General features: G+C 46.5%; 1 non-coding gene across 1 annotated transcript; it reads left to right on the top strand.

Moving 5' to 3' along the window:
* Positions 1-3921: 3921 nt before the first annotated feature.
* On the top strand, positions 3922-4003 carry Trnas-aga (transfer RNA serine (anticodon AGA)). Its single transcript has one exon. It is a non-coding gene; the product is annotated as a tRNA-Ser (tRNA).
* Positions 4004-18483: the final 14480 nt, after the last annotated feature.

The raw sequence follows: 18483 nt of genomic DNA on the forward strand, positions 1-18483 counted from the left end.
TAATTGGTGAAGGTCATAGTTGTACGCATTACATAAAAACGTAACCGATTACATTTACAATTACTTCATTTAAAATTTTATTGATTGCAGTTGCCAATTACTGTTCTACTAAAGTAGCAGATCAATTACTAAAACTAATCGATTATTTTAACGTTACTTTCCTGTCTACGTTTATTAACATTGCACAAATACAGTAAATAGAACCAGCTGGTCTGACTATTTCAACGAGTCCTCTGCAGCCCTTTACACGTTGTTCATGCATCGTCACTAAGAATTGCTTTTCAAAATTTTCTTCCATTATTTTCTCGCGTTTTCTCGTGAAGACACTCATCTGCTTTGCCGGTAGCCATTTCATGCTTACACCATACTCTCGATTAAGGGAGAGCCAGCACATTTTGACTGTGCACCATGGCATCCTGCGCGCGTCCATGTCTCTTTTCACTTTGCCCGCTCTACTTATTTGCCACTGTCCAGTTCTACACATAGTTTTCCATCATGCACATGATTCTCTTCGTTAGACAGCTCGGTCTATCACTTCGCCCACCTTCGGAGGTTTTACAGCAGGACTCGTAAGGCTCCGAGTGAAAGGTCGAACGAACGCCTAATCAATCGTAATATTTTAACCAGACCTTTTTTTTCGCCTAGAAATTGGTTCTTGCCGTTGATTTGAATTCGGTCATTTAATTGTTATGATTTTGTCAGGCGTCATTAGCACACTTGCCGCCCTGTCTGGTCTCGAAAACGCCCTCTTTCCTGATCTTTTTTTTTTTGGGGGGGGGGGAGGGGGGCGAATTATGTTTCTTTCTACGGGAATACTTAGAAGTTACATATGATTCCACGACATCCAATGCAAAAGTGGGGAAAAAGCAGGCTGGCGAGCAAGCAATTGGCAACTACGGCATCGATTCTAGGAACACTAGAGGAGAGATGTTGGTAGAATTCGCGGAAAGGAATAGGCTCCGAATAAAGAATACCGTCTTCAGGAAGCGCAGCAACAGGAAGTGGACCTGGAAAAGCCCTAATAGTCAAACAACTAATGAAATAGATTTAATACTCTCTGCCGATCCCAGCATAGTACAGAATGTAGAAGTGTTAGGTAGGGTAAAGTGCAGTGACCATAGGTTAGTGAGGTCTAGGATTTCTCTCAATTTGAAGAGAGAAAGAATAAAGTTAGTCATGAAGAAACAGGCCAATCGGGACGCAGTAAGGGTAAAAGCAGACCAATTCAGGCTGGTGCTCGCAAACAAATATGCAGCTTTAGAACAGGAAGATAAAGAAAACATACAAGTAATGAATGGAACTGTAACTAGGTTGATCTCAGAAGCAGCAATTGAAGTGGCAGGTAAAGCACCAAGGCAACCGGTAGGTAAGCTGTCTCAAGGAACAAAGGACCTAATAAAGAAACGGCAAAACATGAAAGTGTCAAACTCGAGAGGTCAGATAGAATTAGCTTAACTGTCGAAACTGATCAACAAAAAGAAAGTAAGGATATCCGAAGTTATAACGTGGAAAAGATTGAGGAAGCAGTAAAATATGGGCGCAGCATGAAATCAGTGAGGAGAAAACTAGGCACAGGACAAGGCGAAATGTATGCACTGAAAGTTAAGCAGGGTAATATCATCAGCAATTTCGATGACAAGTAAAAGCAGCGGAAGAATTCTATACTGACCTGTACAGTGCCCAGAGCAGCCAAGCTACTTTCGTTTGAAGTAGTGATGAACAGGATACAGAGGCCCCTTCTATAATTAGCGATGACGTTAGAAGGGCCTTGAATGACATGAACAGGGAAAGGCTGCTGGAGAAGATGGAATAACAGTAGATTTAATCAAAGATGGAGGAGATATCATGCTTGAAAAACTTGCGGCACTTTATATGCAATGCCTCACAACTTCAAGTGTACCAGAGAGCTGGAAGAACGCCAACATTATTCTTAACCATAAGAAGGGAGACGTTAAAGAATTGAAGAATTACAGACCCATTAGCTTGCTTTCTGTATTGTATAAAATATTCACCAAGATAATTTCCAATAGAATCAGGGCAACACTTGACTTCAGCCAACCAAGAGAACAGGCTGGCTTCAGGAAGGGATATTCTACGATGGATCATATCCATGTCATCAATCAGGTAATCGAGAAATCTGCGGAGTACAATCAACCTCTCTATATGGCTTTCATAGATTATGAAAAGGCATTTGATTCAGTAGATATACCAGCTGTCATAGAGGCATTGCGTAATCAAGGAGTACAGGAGGCATACGTGAGTATCTTAGCAAATATCTGCAAGGATTCCACAGCTACATTGGTTCTCCGCAAGAAAAGTAGAAAGTTACCTATCAAAAAGGGGTCAGTCAAGGAGACACAATCACTCCAATGCTATTCACTGCATGCTTCGAAGAAGTATTCAAGCTCTTAGACTGGGAAGGCTTAGGAGTGAGGATCAATGGCGAATATCTCAGCAACCTTCGGTTTGCAGTTGACATTGTACTACTCAACAACAATGGAGACGAATTACAACAAATGATTGAGGACCTTAATCGAGAAAGTGTAAGAATTGGGTTGAAGATGAATATGCAGAATACAAAGATAATGTTCAATAGCCTGGCAAGGGAACGAGAATTCAGAATCGCCAGTCATCCTCTAGAGTCTGTAAAGTAGTGCGTTTATCTAGGTCAATTACTCACAGTGGACCCTGATCATGAGAAAGAAATTTATGAAGAATAAAATTAGGCTGGAGTGCATACGGCAGGCATTACCAAATCCTGACTGGGAGATTACCACTGTCGTTGAAAAGAAAGGAGTACAATCATTGCATTCTACCGGTGCTAACATATGGGTCACAAGTTGGAGGTTAACAAAGAAGCTCGAGAACAAGTTAAGGACCGCACAAAGAGCGATGGAACGAAAAATATTAGGCCTAACGTTAGGAGAAAGGAAGAGAGCGGTGTGGATCAGAGAACAAACAAGGATAGCCGATATTCTAGTTGACACTAAGCGGAAAAAAGGGGAACTGGGCAGGCCATGTAATGCGTAGGATGGATAACCAGGTGGACCATTACAGTTACAGAATGGATACCAAGAGAAGGGAAGCGCAGTCGAGGACGGCAGAAAACTAGGAGGAGTGATGAAGTTAGGAAATTCGCAGGAGCAAGTTGGAATCAGCTAGCGCAAGACAGGGGTAATTGGAGATCGCAGGGAGGGGCCTTCGTCCTGCAGTGGACATAAATATAGGCTGATGATGATGACTTTGAGCCCGAGGGCCGTTACAGGAATGGAAGATACGAACACGTACAATGGATATAGTATAAAAAACTAAAAGAACAACACAGACTTTTTAGCAGAGAAACAAATCAGTTTAAAATGCAAGCACTGTACGAACCCACAAACAAAAAATAAATAAACAAAATAAACCGCTACACTTATGGAAAAGCTCAGATGGGCGGTAAGAGGAATTTTGTGTACACGTTGCAAAAATTTAACACGTGAGGCTGATATAAGTTTGTTAATTACCGATAAATGTGCTAATTAAATTTCTAAAGACTCACTATAGTGGACATGCTGTAATTGCGATATTGACTGCGAAGAGTAGTGAAGTCACGTCTGCTTAGCATAAATCTTATGACTAGTACCACTTTCGTGGTATGAGAGGTTAAAATGCTACCAAATGCATTGGCGTTCTAGTTAGCAGTTTTCCAAACGCGTGCCTTTGACAGTTCGGAACGATGATCTTAACTGAAACCCAAAGACATAATGTCGCAGATACTGGGGACGGATACCTCGAAAGTGGCGCTAGTCTTAGGGTTTTTGCTAGAATGTTAGGAGTAAAAGGTTGGTCACACGTGTCACATGACATACAAGAACTAGATCATATTAGAACTGCATCTGTGCTGAGCAGAGACAACAATAGAGGAAACGGCGAACAGCGGCAGTCGTGGCCGAGCGGTTAAGGCGATGGACTAGAAATCCATTGGGGTCTCCCCGCACAGGTTCGAATCCTGTCGACTGCGTGCGATTTCTTTTTCCTGCAAAATGTTTTTTTTTCTTTTTTTTCTAAGTGTTCTACACCGGCGGTTGCTGCGTACGGCGTGACTGTGCACGGCCACGCGAGCGCCGTCTTGAAAGCGATCTGCGGTGGCTACAGAGTCTCGGCGCGCCGAGGGCTGATGTCTTCGTGTGCGATGTGTTCTTGCCGCTTAGTTGACGTTGAATCGAGAGGCAGCACGAAGGGCAATTCACTGGCTGCTGTTGCCGTTCTTCCTCACACCAGCGTTTTGACAGCGAGTGTCCGCGGTCATCCAGTGAGATGTGTTCATGTTTGCATGTGCGCGCGTGTCGTCATGCTTGTTAACTTAGTAAGCGAATGTTTACAAGTTTATACGGCTGATTAAACTACTATCCTTACTTCATATAGTTGTCTAATAATTTGTTATCGCAATCGATGCTTCGTCTCTCGGGCGATACTGCGACCTTTTTTGACACATCCATAACAATAAGTGTGCTAATCGTGAGTATAGTCTGTAAAAACGTTATATTTTTGTTGCAAACTTGTTTTCTGCATTCAAAGGGGCTGCTTTCAAAGCAACTTGAGAGAAGGAGAGAGAGAAATAGATCGAATGGCAGGGAGGTTAACGAGCTTGGCTACCTTGCACTAGAAGATGAGAATAAGAAACCGCAGTCTCTAGATACCTTATTTTTATTTACTAAATTAATGCGAACAGCACGCCCCGGCTCCTCGATACATTTAGAGAAACCCATTGAATCTTGAGAAGGACGCGCCATTCCTGCGAGAAAACATATTGAGAGACCTGCAGTGCCACCTGAACGACAATTTCAAACAGCACACGAACAGGCTTCCCCGCAATCCGAATAAGCATGCAACTTGCAGAGCACGTGCGCAAAAAAAATGGAAGATGATAAGCGAATATGTTCCTCAATAGCTTATAACCAACGTTGCAAAATGAGATTAGACGATATTTTTCAACTTTTCAGAGTTTAGCTACAATGATTGCTCCATGAAGTGAGCACACTGCGCCCTTGGTAGAGGGTTCAACAGGTATATTAATCTGCATCTTTCTCCATGCAGCCTAAGCAGAAAGAGAGTCACACAGAGCAAAAGCTCGCATATATTTCAGCACTCAGGCAATCAAGTTCTCTTATAACATCTTCCATACAACAACAAATTCCTATCAACAGTGTTACCTTCGTCGTGACATAGTTGTGGCAGCTATGAAACAAGTTCTTCAGTTACCATCTGTGTCATATAGCTCTGAAATAGATCTGTATAATGCTATCTTAACGCATTCATGATTAAAGCAAGGTCATGAAAATTAGATCACCACGGCACTCTACCCCTGTATACCCCTATAAGTACAAGCATTCAAGGTGGTAGAACTGTTCTAGCAACATACGCAGACTTTTAATGCGATTACCATTTTTGGAAACTTCACCCACCTTGCGCTACATATGTATGTATGTATGTATGTATGTATGTATGTATGTATGTATGTATGTATGTATGTATGTATGTATGTATGTATGTATACGTATGTATATGTATGTATGTATGTATGCATATGTATGTATGTATGTATGTATGTATCCTCTCTCACAAGCTCTTCCACCAAAAAGAAATACTTTAAAATATACCTGGTGGTGGGCAGAATCAAACCCTGGTCAAACGGGGTGGTCATGCTCAACAGCCCGACGCTTTAGCGCCCAGCCAGCGAGGGACTGAAGAGCCCGGCTGAAGTACCCGCCTCATACATGACGTGTTTTGGCGGTGGCGATATACGCTGTGTCGCTACATTGCTTCAATGCTAATCGCATTAATGCCGACATTCATCGTGAGATGGGTTCTGCCGAATTTTTTTTTATTACATTTCACTTTCTTCTCAAAACCATCGTATAGAAGTTTCAATCGCTGCCTTTTTACCCTTAAACAAAATAACTTCTATTCCGCGAACAGGGCAAAGAACTACGGTTTTACGCTGCAACGAGAATTTCTCGCACGCGTTAGAAGAAAGAACTGTGTGATAGCAAATCATTGAGCATTTTATTCATCTTATACGACATCCCTCTTGAGTCGCCGACAAGATAAAAATCGCGCAGGAACTCTTCTGAGAGTTGTCTAAGTATGCGTAAGCATTGCGCCATTTGCTGATTTCCACGCAGCCCTGTGTCATTATCAATGTTATGAAACTTGATCCGACCCGTATAAACGACAGCGCTGCGGCGACATGAACTGCTGTGGACGGCGGCCCCATGTGAACTGATGAGGAAAGTAAACTACTGCAGGTGGCGGCGTCAGGTGCGCTGCTGACATTCCGATAATTATAAGCCGGTGTCGCTCTTTAGCGCCTTATCCATCCGCGTCGAACCATTATCGAGCGTGACTAGCCGTTCTCCTGGAAGGTTCTGCGCACATATGGCGCGGCCGCGCGGGACCCTATCTTGAAAGCGATCGGCGGTGGGGGCAGAGAGTGCGGCGAGTGCTGACAGCTTCGTGAGCGCTGTGTTCTAGCCGCTTGGTTGGCGTTGTAACGAGAGGCAGCACGAAGGTGATTGCGCTCGCTGCAGCGGGCGCTATCTTAAAAGCGATCGCCTTACGGGAAGGACGGACGGAGGCACGGACGGACGGGCGATTTTTCTTGTTGGGTGTAGCATAGAAATGCTTACGCATTTAAATATATCTGCGCTGTGTCACAGACGCTGGCTCAATCCACTTGCTTTCAGGAATTGCAGCAGCCCTTCTGTAGCTTACTGCAACAGTGATCCGTGAGACCATGGGCCCAAGGTCGTACGAGAAAAGTCTTCCGTCTAGCTGGTTTAGAGCGGTGGGGAGCGGAAGCCTTTCATTTTCGAAGAACGTTCAGTAGCATAGAAGGTGGTCTACAGTTTCTTCGCCGCGCCAGCATTGCACTCGGCGCTATCGGTTATCCCTATCAATAATGAGTATCCATTGGGGAATGCAACGCCCACTCGTAAGTGATAAAATTAGTGTTTCTTCACTTCCGGAAAAAGACCAGGTAACAAGTGCAGTTACATAGAAGGATTGAGTGAACGCATACGATGGTCAGCCAAATCAAGTGTGTGCCACTTCTGTAGTTTCAAATAATGCGCTAGCATACTTAAGTGCTGCGATTGGCCAGTTCTTGATAAAGGTGGAGAAAGAAAATGTTTCTTTTCGTGTGCTTTTCGAGCAGATTCGTCGGCGAGGTCGTAGCTGGAGATACCTCACGAACACAAGTTGCAGAGTTTAACCATGTACGTATTTTAGGGAGGACACTTAAATATACGTAAATCCGGCGAAATCTTGCATGAGAGAAAGCGTGGAAGTGCGTGTAGACTTCGTTTCTTTTTTATGCCCACTAACATCAACCAGCTGAAAATCATGACACACTATTTAAAATGCAACGGGGGAAGTCTAACAACGCCCCTTTTTTCCCCCACAAAGGCAATGTGCCTCCTTCTTTAAAAAAATTAATTACTTCAATCAATCAATTCTAACTGTCAGCACTGAATATGGAGCTAATCATTGTGCACAAACTGCATGGGCAATTTTTAAGGGGCAGAGAGTATTAACGCCAGTGCATTTCCTTTTAAGGTTATGGGTGGTATGAAAGTAAGGCACAATAATTATTTTCGTATCTTTCTTAGTGTACTCAAAATATACGGCCACAAACTAACGAGCACGACACAAGCACCACAAGCTAACGAACAGGATATCGAGCGCAAGCTTGTTCGCTTCCTACCGTTCTCGCTGTTTTTCGGCACAATAATATTGTTACGGTGAGGAAAGCAGAGAATGTCGACGACGGAGAAGACGACGAAGTGGCAACAGCCTCTGAATCCCTAGATCCCTATTTTTGATATGTCACTGCTATACAGTATTAAGAAAAAGGCTTCTAGAAATTCCACTTGCTAAACTAGGGCTAATCTTAACATCAGATATAATACTAACGTTCGGTGCGTCAGTTCTGGGCTTCAGCCACAGGGATGTCTTTGATGCCGTTTGTGCTTTCATGCAATCAACTAAACGAATAAATTTTTAAATGATTACTTTTATATTGATTTGTTTTCTCTTCTTTTTCCATATTTTTTTCCTTTATAATAATTAAATATGTAAATATTCAAAACATTACTTAAAAGTTCAGACAGCGAATTCTTGGCCAATCCCCCAGTGTGGGTACGAGCCAAAGTGTGAGGCCATCATCATCATCCTCATCTCTGTATTCTCAGCTGTTGTTTACCTATCTCCTGTAAATACATCTTGTAAATAGTTTATACCCGTGGCATTTTCGTGAGAGGTGCTGGATACGCGTCTTCGCCACGGAGCTCCGTAGCGGACGTCTCACCCAGCCTGGGAACTTGCATCCAGCGGTAGGCACTACGTCTGCAGCTGCATCACCGACTACGTATACCCAGTACGTTGCTCTACCTCAGCCGCAAGACCCCGGCAAGTTCAATGGCCTCAATGGTGTTGACGTAGAAGAATGGTTGAAGACGTATCAGCGCGTCAACAAGGTGAGCAGGTGGGATCCGACCATAATGCTGGTCAATGTCGTGTTCTACCTCCACGGAACACCACGAACGTGGTATTACACACATGAGGAAGAGCTCACCAACTGAGAGTTATTTAAAGAGAAGCTATCCGACGTTTTTGGAAATCCAACCGGTCGATAGCTAGCCGCCAAGCAACAACTCGCCACGCGTGCCCAAACTGCCACCGAGTCGTATGTCTGCTACATTCAGGACGTCCTCGCCCTCTGTCATAAAATCGACACGTCAATGCCACAGGCGGACAAGGTTGGGCACATTATCAAATGCATCGCGGACGACGCATTCAACCTTCTGGTCTTTAGATACCTATCGACTGTCGACGCCATCATGAAGGAATGCCGCCATTTCGAGAAGGCGGAGAGCCGCCGTATACATAATCAGTTTACACGGCTTCCAAATACTGCAGCGACCTCTTCTTGCACCGATCCAACCGACCAATCTAGCTTGCCACCACCAAGTGAAAACGTGACCCGCATTGTGCGCTGCGAACTCGAAGCAGCGTTTCCTGTCTCGCCTCAACAGACGTCTTGGACCTATACTGCTGAGACGATATCGCTGATCCAGTCCGTGGTTCGCCAGGAAATCGATAATATGGCTCTCCCCAGCGCCTGCTCCTTGAGTCGTCCTGCCACCGGCCCTGCTCTTTATGCCTCGGTCCTATCGCAGTCCACCCTACAGTGCCCGTTATCCGTTCAGTGCCCGGAATTCATCGGACTGGCGTACACCTGATGACAGGCCGATCTGTTTCTGCTGCGGCCGAATCGGTCACGTTTCCCGTCACTGCCGTAGCCGTTGGCCATCCCCGCCTTGAAACACTTTCTGGAATTCAAGTTCGCCTAGCAGTTCCTCCCCCCGTCGCTTCTACGACGCTTCCGACGCCGCTACCTCTCCTCGCAGCTATACTAGCTCACCCTCGCCTCAACGTCGCCAGCCACGTCCGCCCCAGCTTCATCGCTCGCCCTCGCCGACTTACCCAGGACCATCCCAGCCGGAAAACTAGGCAATGCGGCACCTCGGGGTAGTGCTATAGAGGCTAGAAGGGTCCAGCCTCTATAGTAGTGCTGCAATGTCGAATTCGCCGCAAAATGCTCCTTTGATGCTGTTTACGAGATATAACCTCCCCGACGTCCACGTTGATGGCATCCCCGTCACAGCCCTCGCAGATACCGGAGCGCAGATATCGATTATTACCAGCCGCCTTCGCCGCCATTTAAGGAAAATTGTGACGCTTGCCGTTACTCGGGTCGTACGAATGGCCGACGGCAGTACGGTGGCCGTGGTCGGACTGTGTACTGCACGTGTGAGCATTTCCGGCCGCCATACTGTCGTCCTTTTCACGGTGCTTGACCAATGCCCCCATGACCTCATACTAGGCCTAGACTTCCTTTCTGCCCATTCAGCGCTCATCGATTGTTCCTCAAGTACTTTGCGTCTTGACCTGCCTTTGCTGGACGATCCTCCGACACCTCACGAAATTCACCTAAGACCGACTGATTTTGTTCCCGTCTCACCACAGGCCTTGACATACATCGAAATGGCGCCAAATACGCTATTTCCCGATGGTGATTACATCTCCGCTCCTATAACTGCCATCGTTCTCAGCCACAACGTTAATGTCACTCATACGATACTGAGAGTCACAGACAGTCGCACGTATCTCCCTCTGGTGAATTTCGGGCTCACAAAGCAAATTCAGCCTAAAGATATCACCCTGGCTACGATCACTGCTTTAGAAGTTCACTGCGTAGAGACTTTTGCCGTTGACGCGTCCTGTGAACCTTTCCGGTCTGCTATTGTACTGGCCATGACATTGGGAAAATGATCGCCCCGAACCTGTGGAGGCTGAACAGCTCTGCAGTTTATTGCTGTCGTACAAGAACATTTTCGACCTGAACAAGTCGTCCCTTGGCCAGACGTCACTTGTCAAACACCGTATATATACAGGCGATAATCCTCCCATCCATCGGCGACTCTACCGAGTTTCAGCTTCGGAGCGCCAAGTCATCAAAACAGAAGTAGACAAGATGCTCGCGAAAGACATCATTGAGCCGTCGTCAAGTCCCTGGGCGTCACCTGTTGTGCTGGTCCAAAAGAAGGACGGCACATGGAGATTCTGCGTCGACTACCGGCACCTCAACCGCATCACGAAGAATGACGTCTACCCACTACCTCGTATAGATGACGCCCTTGATTGTCTATACGGGGCACAGTATTTTTCGTCCATCGACCTACGGTCCGGATATTGGCCAATCGCTGTGGATGATCTCGATCGTGAAAAGACCGCCTTTATAATGCCTGATGGTCTTTACCACTTCAAAGTTATGCCTTTTGGGCTCTGCAACGCTCCGGCTACCTTTGAGCGTATGATGGACTCATTACTCCAAGGATTCAAGTGGTCGACTTGCCTCTGTTACCTAGATGATGTTATTGTGTTCTCCCCCACATTCAGCACACACCTTGAGCGCCTTTCAGCTGTACTTGCTGTTTTTCGCAAGGCTGGTCTACAGCTCAACTCGAAGAAATGTAATTTCGGCCACCGTGAAATTACAGTCCTTGGGCATGTCGTCAATGCGTCTGGCATCCGACCGGACCTGCTGAAGATTAACCATGCTTCCGGAGCTTCATGATGCACCTACTGCCGGACACCTTGGGTTTGCTCGAACTTACGACCGCGTGCGCCGCCGCTTCTAGTGGCCCGGCCTCGCACGCTCCGTACGGCGATACGTAGCTGCTTGCAAGCCCTGCGAACATCGGAAAAAGCCAGCAATGTTTCCTGCCGGGTACTTACAGCCGATCGCCATTCCAACTGAGCGATTCTTCCGCGTGGGTTTGAATCTCCTTGGCCCTTTCTCCGAGTCCAGCTCCGGCAACAGGTGGATCGCTGTAGCTACTGATTACGCGACGCGCTACGCCATCACTCTGGCGCTTCCCACGAGCTGCGCGACTGACGTCGCCGATTTCCTACTCCGGGATATTATTTTAGTCCATGGCGCCCCGCGACAGCTCCTTACCGACCGTGGCCGCACTTTCCTCTCCCAAGTCATCGCCGATATCCTACGCTCCTGTTCTACCAAGCACAAACTCGCTACCTCCTATCATCCCCAGACCAACGGCCTTACTGAGCGACTTAATCGGACCATCACTGACATGCTATCGAAATACGTCTCACCTGACCACAAGGACTGGGATATTGCGCTACCCTATGTCACGTTCGCCTATAATTCGTCACGCCACGATACTGCTGGGTATTCCCCCTTTTACTTGCTCTTCGGTCGTGACCCTGTATTACCATTGGACGCTTCGCTCCCCTTGGTAGAGAATTCACGGACCGAGTATGCCCGCGACGCCATCGCCCACGCCGACCATGCGCGCCAGCTTCCCCGTACTCGTTTGTTGGCATCGCAGGAAACTCAAAAGCACGCTTACAATTGCCGCCATCGTGAGGCATACTTTTCACCAGGGTCTCTCCTACTACTTTGGTCCCCTTGTCTACGAGTGGGGCTCTCCGAGAAACTCCTTCCGTGCTACAAAGGTCCTTACCGCGTTCTATGTCAAGTGGCTAATGTCACCTATGAGATCATCCCAATGACAATCGTCGTGCCACCTGGTTCAAATGGAAAAATCGCCCGTGTTCTTGCGTTGTAGTGCACGTTAAAGAACCCCAGGTAGTCAAAATTAATCCGCAGCCTTCCACTACGGCGTGCCTCATAATCAGAACTGGTTTTGGCACGTAAAACCCCAAAAAGGAGGAAGGAGGAGGCCCCATCTGAAGCACCGGGACGGTGCTTTTTCCGCTGGGGATTGTGTTACGGTGAGGAAAGCAGACAATGTCGACGAAGAAGACGACGAAGTGGCAACAGCCTCTCTCTATTCTCAGCTGCTGTTTATCTATCTCCTGTAAATACATCTTGTAAATAGTGTATACCCTGTGACAATATTATCCGACTCGTGACTGTCTATTAGATGAAGTTCGTCATATCATGTTCTCCTTTAATTGAATAATAATCGCTTAATTTATTCATAACAATGTCCCATGATGTTATAGGGGAAGGGAGCAGCAATCTTGGTTCTATACGACGTACGTAAAGGGTGCCACGTGCTTCGCGGTCGTGATGATGCTTCCGAGCTTTTTTTTATAACGCATACCTCGGTATGGGCGCAAGCGTAAATTAAAATTGCAAATAAATCTCGCTTACTTAGTGCACTCCTTGAAACACATTCTTTATAGTGTGTCCATTTTCCTCATCCAGTTTATGTTCGGCTTTACTTCTGCGCAACGTGCGCTGAGCTCACAACGGTTTTGCCAGAGCAACGGCGCAAGGCTGAAAGCTTGAAGTACACAGCTCGCAGCTGCACCTTCAGGATAAATGTAAGCAAAAAAAGAAATATATAAGCTGCACCTTCTCTCCGCGGAATCTAACGCCTCAAATAGCTACCGGCGTGCTTTTTGCTTGGAACAATTTTGGAACAATTATTGTTGGACAATTTTGGAACAACAAATTGGAACAATTAAATTGATTGCTGCATTAAAGTGCTGCTGCATTATTTTGGCAGCTCAGAAAACAAACACTCGTGGGGTGTCAAGTTCCTCCGGAAGGAGCGTAGGGGATGCTAGGCGGAGGGATGTCAATGTACTTTTGTTAACGTGTGTTTACTAAACGGACAAGCTAAATCAACAAAGAAAGAAAGAAAAAAATTCACAGCATATCCACGGGGTGAATGATGATGAGTGGGCGAAGCTCCGGAGGGAATCATCGGATCTCCCGCTTAAGGGGATGCTAGCACAAACGCGTTAGAAACGTGCAGTACTCTCTAGTAAGAGGGAGCGGCCACAGCGTCTTACGCAGCCATTTACACATGCCGGAACGTGCACCGCGTTTGCCGACGCCATCACATGACTGCCGAGAGAGCATACCCCCCATATTCATAAACGCTCCTCGACTTGAACTTGACTTGCCACCGCTTTGGGCAGCGCGTTCGAAACGCGTTGAAGGTAAGGCGGAGAGGCCACATCGTCTTACACCAGCTTCTTACACAGGCCGTAACGCGCTAGCACAAACGCGTTAGAAACGCGCTAGAAACGCGGCCTTTCGTTAATGTTGGGTATTTATTGCCATCATGGTGCGTGTGTCCATGTCCGCTTCGTGACGTAGTGGGCTAACGACGCGCGCTCGGAAGCGAGGGGTCCCTGGTTCGATTCCGCGCTACGGACACAACTTCGGAATTTTTTTTCTCATTTTTCTCAGACTGGTTACGCACTACGACTACGACGAGGGACGAACGGGTGCCGCTTTAAGGAGCTTCGCCCCTAAAAAACCCTTCAAATTCACTAACGTGCCTATGTTTTTAGCTGACTCCAAAATTAATTCCCTCATCAAGATAGGTGTTACCGCTGCAGATACTTTATCTCTGCTCATCCCTTTCCGTGTCTATATTGACCGGCACGTACCGGACGTAACCACTGACCCGTTAATCTTCCGATTGGTCAAAGAATGCTTTAATCGCGATTAATCTATTTTTATGAAATAATTGGTTAAGGGGTCCAACCTATACCCCGTTGGTCATTCAGACTTAAATGACTAATTGTAACGGAAGCCAGCAAACATTCACTTTCCTTGAAATACGGTGGCCAAATCTGTAGTGTAATTTAATATAAACCAGCAATTTATTGAGTCCTAATAATGCTGTTCGTATGTTACAATCGCGAAAGTAAGTGTCACATATACAGGGTGTCCCGGTTAACGTTAGCCAAGCTCCTACATATAGAATACAAAATATACGAGGACTCAATCAAAGGTATTCTGTCAGCAGGGACAAAACCCACCAGAAGGATTTTTTTTCATAATTGAACGATTGATAACTAAATTATATTAATTAACGAAATTTTGAATTATTGTATTGCGGTCGCGAATTTTGATAGAGAAGTAGTAATCGTCTTTTAAAATCCCCGATGTGGTGTTTTCAGTGGGCTATGTCTCGCGTAACTATTCTTTCCGCGTTATAAAGACAACGCGCGAATTATGAAATAGCCGCATGATTACTCGTCCGCGCATCGCGATACCAGCGGTCCCAGCACTTGAATGAGCGCGTCCACTGACCACCCGCGTACCTGAAGCGTGCACACACACTATGCCTTGGTTCAAGCGAAAGTTCCCGGATGCCGATCCTGGGTTGTTGAAATCTCCGATGTATGTTTCACTGTACTTGTTTCGAGGCGTTGTTCCTCACTCACGCATTTGACGCCACAGATGAGCGAAATTTCCGCCACGTCACCGATAACCCAAACCGCCACTTGCATAGTGAATGAACTTGCCCGCTTGGAGGGGCACAAAGTGTTGACAGTTAATGAGAAGTGCAGCAGTGACATGAATTCAAGCGAAGGCGAATATTGGGCATTGCTTCTGTGAACACATGGTCGGTTTTAAAACCCCTGATTCGGTGTTTTCAGTGTTCTATGTCTAGCGTAATTAGTTTTTTACGCTTTGTAAAGAAAACGCGCGAAATATGGAAATAGCCGCATGATTACGCGTCCGCGCATCGCGACACCAGCGGTCCCAGTACTTGAATGCGCGTAGGTTATACAAAGGGGCAGGTGGCCCCTGCTTAGCTTATAGACATTGACTCAGGACTGCGGTGTCCGTGTTTGTTGTTGTTGTTAAACATGATACATATGTACCACGGCTATCGTTATGCCGTGTGTTTCTGCGGCGACTATAGCAAATTATTCAGAATAGGTGATTCCACAACTTTTGCTGACCAAGCTTAACAGGAGTCGCGGACGGTATTCCTCATTAAAAATGTTCAGAAGCAACATTTTAACTTTGTTGACCTTAGAAGGCATGTTGTAACTGCGAAAGTCATTCAGTACTTAATGCACGAACCATTGCTAGAAACTTTGTGCCTAGCACCAGTTTCGAAAATTGAGGAGCCGAAGTGTGCCGTGCAAAGCAGGGCAGCAAATGGGATGGCTGGTTCCTTTTTATTTCGAAGACGCGCTATTTCGAGATGTTAAATCCTACACAAGTCTGGAGTTTAAATCCCGAATCCGGACAGCGGGCTACAGGCCGTAGTGGATGCCTCCTGGGTAATTCCGACCACCTGTGGGTTTTAAAGGGGCACTGAAGACAAAACACTAAAGGAGTTTAGAATGAGAAAGCATTCTTTCAAAACTCTATTTTCCATAATTTCGCGGCACGTGAGATTTACTACTATAATATAGAATAGAAAATGAAGGCCACATTTTCATTTTTTTAACCCCACCGCTGGTAGGTCAGTGTGACGTCATTGATTTCAGGGCATTTTTCTCGCACCTGGCCCGTTGTGGCACGCTAAATGTTTTCGAAACTTGCTAATACTCCCCGACACTGACTATCCAAAGGCCGTTGGACTAGGGCACAACTAACAGAAAGATGTTCACGCTTGGCGACACACGGCGCAGGAGCCTCTTCACTTTTGGTAAGGATCCCTTGCGGAAGGGGAACTCCTTTATCAGCCTAAGTGAGTAATGTGTAGCCCAGCTCTTAAACAATGGAACAATTGAGAAAAACACGACGGTACCTTATTAATAATTTTAGCCCTTGCCAAAAACAATTTAATACTTTTTTTCCAGTGGCGCAATTTGTCAAGCAGTCGAGTTTTACTGCAGCGATACTCTCAAGTCGCTGTATAGCAGTTAATTGCCGCAATTATGATCGCCACCGTCGCGTCGTGTTGGCCTTTGGCACCTTCACCACTCTGTGGTTTTTCTTCCACGTCCGTTTTGCAGGGGGCAGCATGATTAGAATGGCTCTAGATTTATCAGCGTCTAGAGGCACGCTGATAAAACTAGAGCCATTTTTATTGTCCTTTCAGAGCACCCTATGTTCTAACAACTTCCACACAGCTGCACTGCGGTCCTCGTCCCGCGGTCGCGCCAATTTGCAGTCAAGCTGACTACGCGCCGCTGGTGTCTGACGGACGCGTTTATACAAAGGAGCAATCAACTCCAGTTCCGTAATGCCTCAACAAGAGAAATGTGAGCGGAGCAGATCGTAAACGACGCTCACTTAAAGAGTGTCTAATGCTGCGACAATACTGAAGTTAGTTCGCACTTCTTACATTGCATTGACCCCATACACATATCCTCCTGAGACCCCTTGTACAATACATTGCACATTGCCATCCACTTGTTTTTTCGAAATTCACTCGGAAGTGATTACGCAAAATATTCACTCTGGGTGTGAAGAACGGTGCATGTGTAACTACTGTAAAGAAGTGGTTTACTCATATTCTTGTCATCCGCTTTCGCGAAATTTGACAATAAATTGGTCTAGACCTCTGTGTCGTCCCACACAGCCGAAAGACTTCGAGGCGTATGTCGAAGTCACCGAGATTTCGATAAAATAACGGACGCGGCAGCAATATGGCAATGTACCACACGTAGTTACATCTTCATTTCAGCGTTCAAACAATGAAATGCAGTTTTTACCACAGCTTACATGAGGAGATGATGGAGATAGTCATTTTTTTCACGTACATGGAGGCGGAGCTTTTGGCATCTTTCCGTGGTATTATAGCGCCCACCGACGCTGCAACGCGGGGCCCTTTGGTCGGCGCTCTCAGCCGGTGCCTTAGCGCCGGCTGTCAAAGAAGTGAAAAAATTAAGATGCACAGCGCGTGCTCGAGGCGCAAGCTCGTCACGCCCAGTGTCGTTCTAGAAGCTAGCCACGCTGGTCGTCGCAGCCGCCGCTCGGCTCACCACCTTCGCCATTTTGAGTAGGGACGACGGCACGGCTCGTACGGCCGCTGGCCGCTATCACGTCATCCTACAGTGGTGCTACACTATTGAAATTTTAAAAATTGTTTTTCAAGTTCATGACATAACAGTAGGCAATAAAAACTACCGTGAAGAGCGATTATGTCCCGTTGTTGTGTCCGGGTCTCAGGAGGTTATACAGCAGCGCCATGTGTTTTGCCAGGTCGCTTTCTGAAAACGTGAAAAGGAGCCAGTCAAAGCTCTTTTCTTAAAGGGCTCCTCATCGGGCCATTTGGTTATACGCTGGAAGTTGTCACGTGCCCTCTAGGGAGCGTTCTACCACAATAATTTTTCAAATTGCTTCATTGATAGTCGAGATAAAAACATTTCAGTGCGGCGAACCCATGATTTCCGGAGGCGAGCGTCACCGCCAACATGGACACTCTCTCCTCTTGCACCGTCAGCCTCCACCAGCGAAATTCCTTCCCTGTGTTCTCGCTTACAGTAGCTGGAGGAGCGTGACGCATACGACAAGCCCCCCCCCCCCCCGCTCCCCCACCCGCCTTGAGTTTTTTTTTTTTTTTTTCTTTTTCTCTCTCTCTTTTTTTCTTGCTGCACGGCGCACTTTCGCTTAGGGTCTGCGAGCTGTTGCGTTTGTCTAGCTTCGCGCAGCGCACGATTTTGCGAGCTGTCCACACCTGACTAGCGGTATGAGTCAGTGCTACACGAACACTGAGGCAGACGCAAGCGGGTCACAGAGCATGATCGCGCGTTGGAACACGGTAGAAAATGACATAGTTTCGCTTTCTGCACTCAGCGAAGGCACGACATGGGAACAAGCAGACGAAACAGTAGTACATATCACTTGCTACGGTAGGAAGTAAAATAAAGACACGCAGACATTCGGTTTGTAGGTTTTAGTATTACAGCCAAGCTTATATGGCTATGATCCGGGGTTCCGTGGCGTCTGTGTTCAGAAACTATGATCATCACCAATGGCTCGAGCGTCGTCGTCTTCTTCCACAGCTGGCTCCGTTGCCGCTCATCACTCCAGCGTAGAATTTCACTTCTCTTATGTCGTCGTAATGGGGAGGTCGCGTTTCCGGGGTATGAGCCATTGCTTGAGGGGGTGTCAGCCGTTCATTGTCTTACGTGACGAACGCATTTAATAGCAGAGGTGATGCGCGAAAGTGT

Source organism: Dermacentor silvarum, chromosome 1 (genome assembly GCF_013339745.2).
Source record: "Dermacentor silvarum isolate Dsil-2018 chromosome 1, BIME_Dsil_1.4, whole genome shotgun sequence".
In the NCBI taxonomy this organism is placed as follows: Eukaryota; Metazoa; Arthropoda; class Arachnida; order Ixodida; family Ixodidae; genus Dermacentor; species Dermacentor silvarum.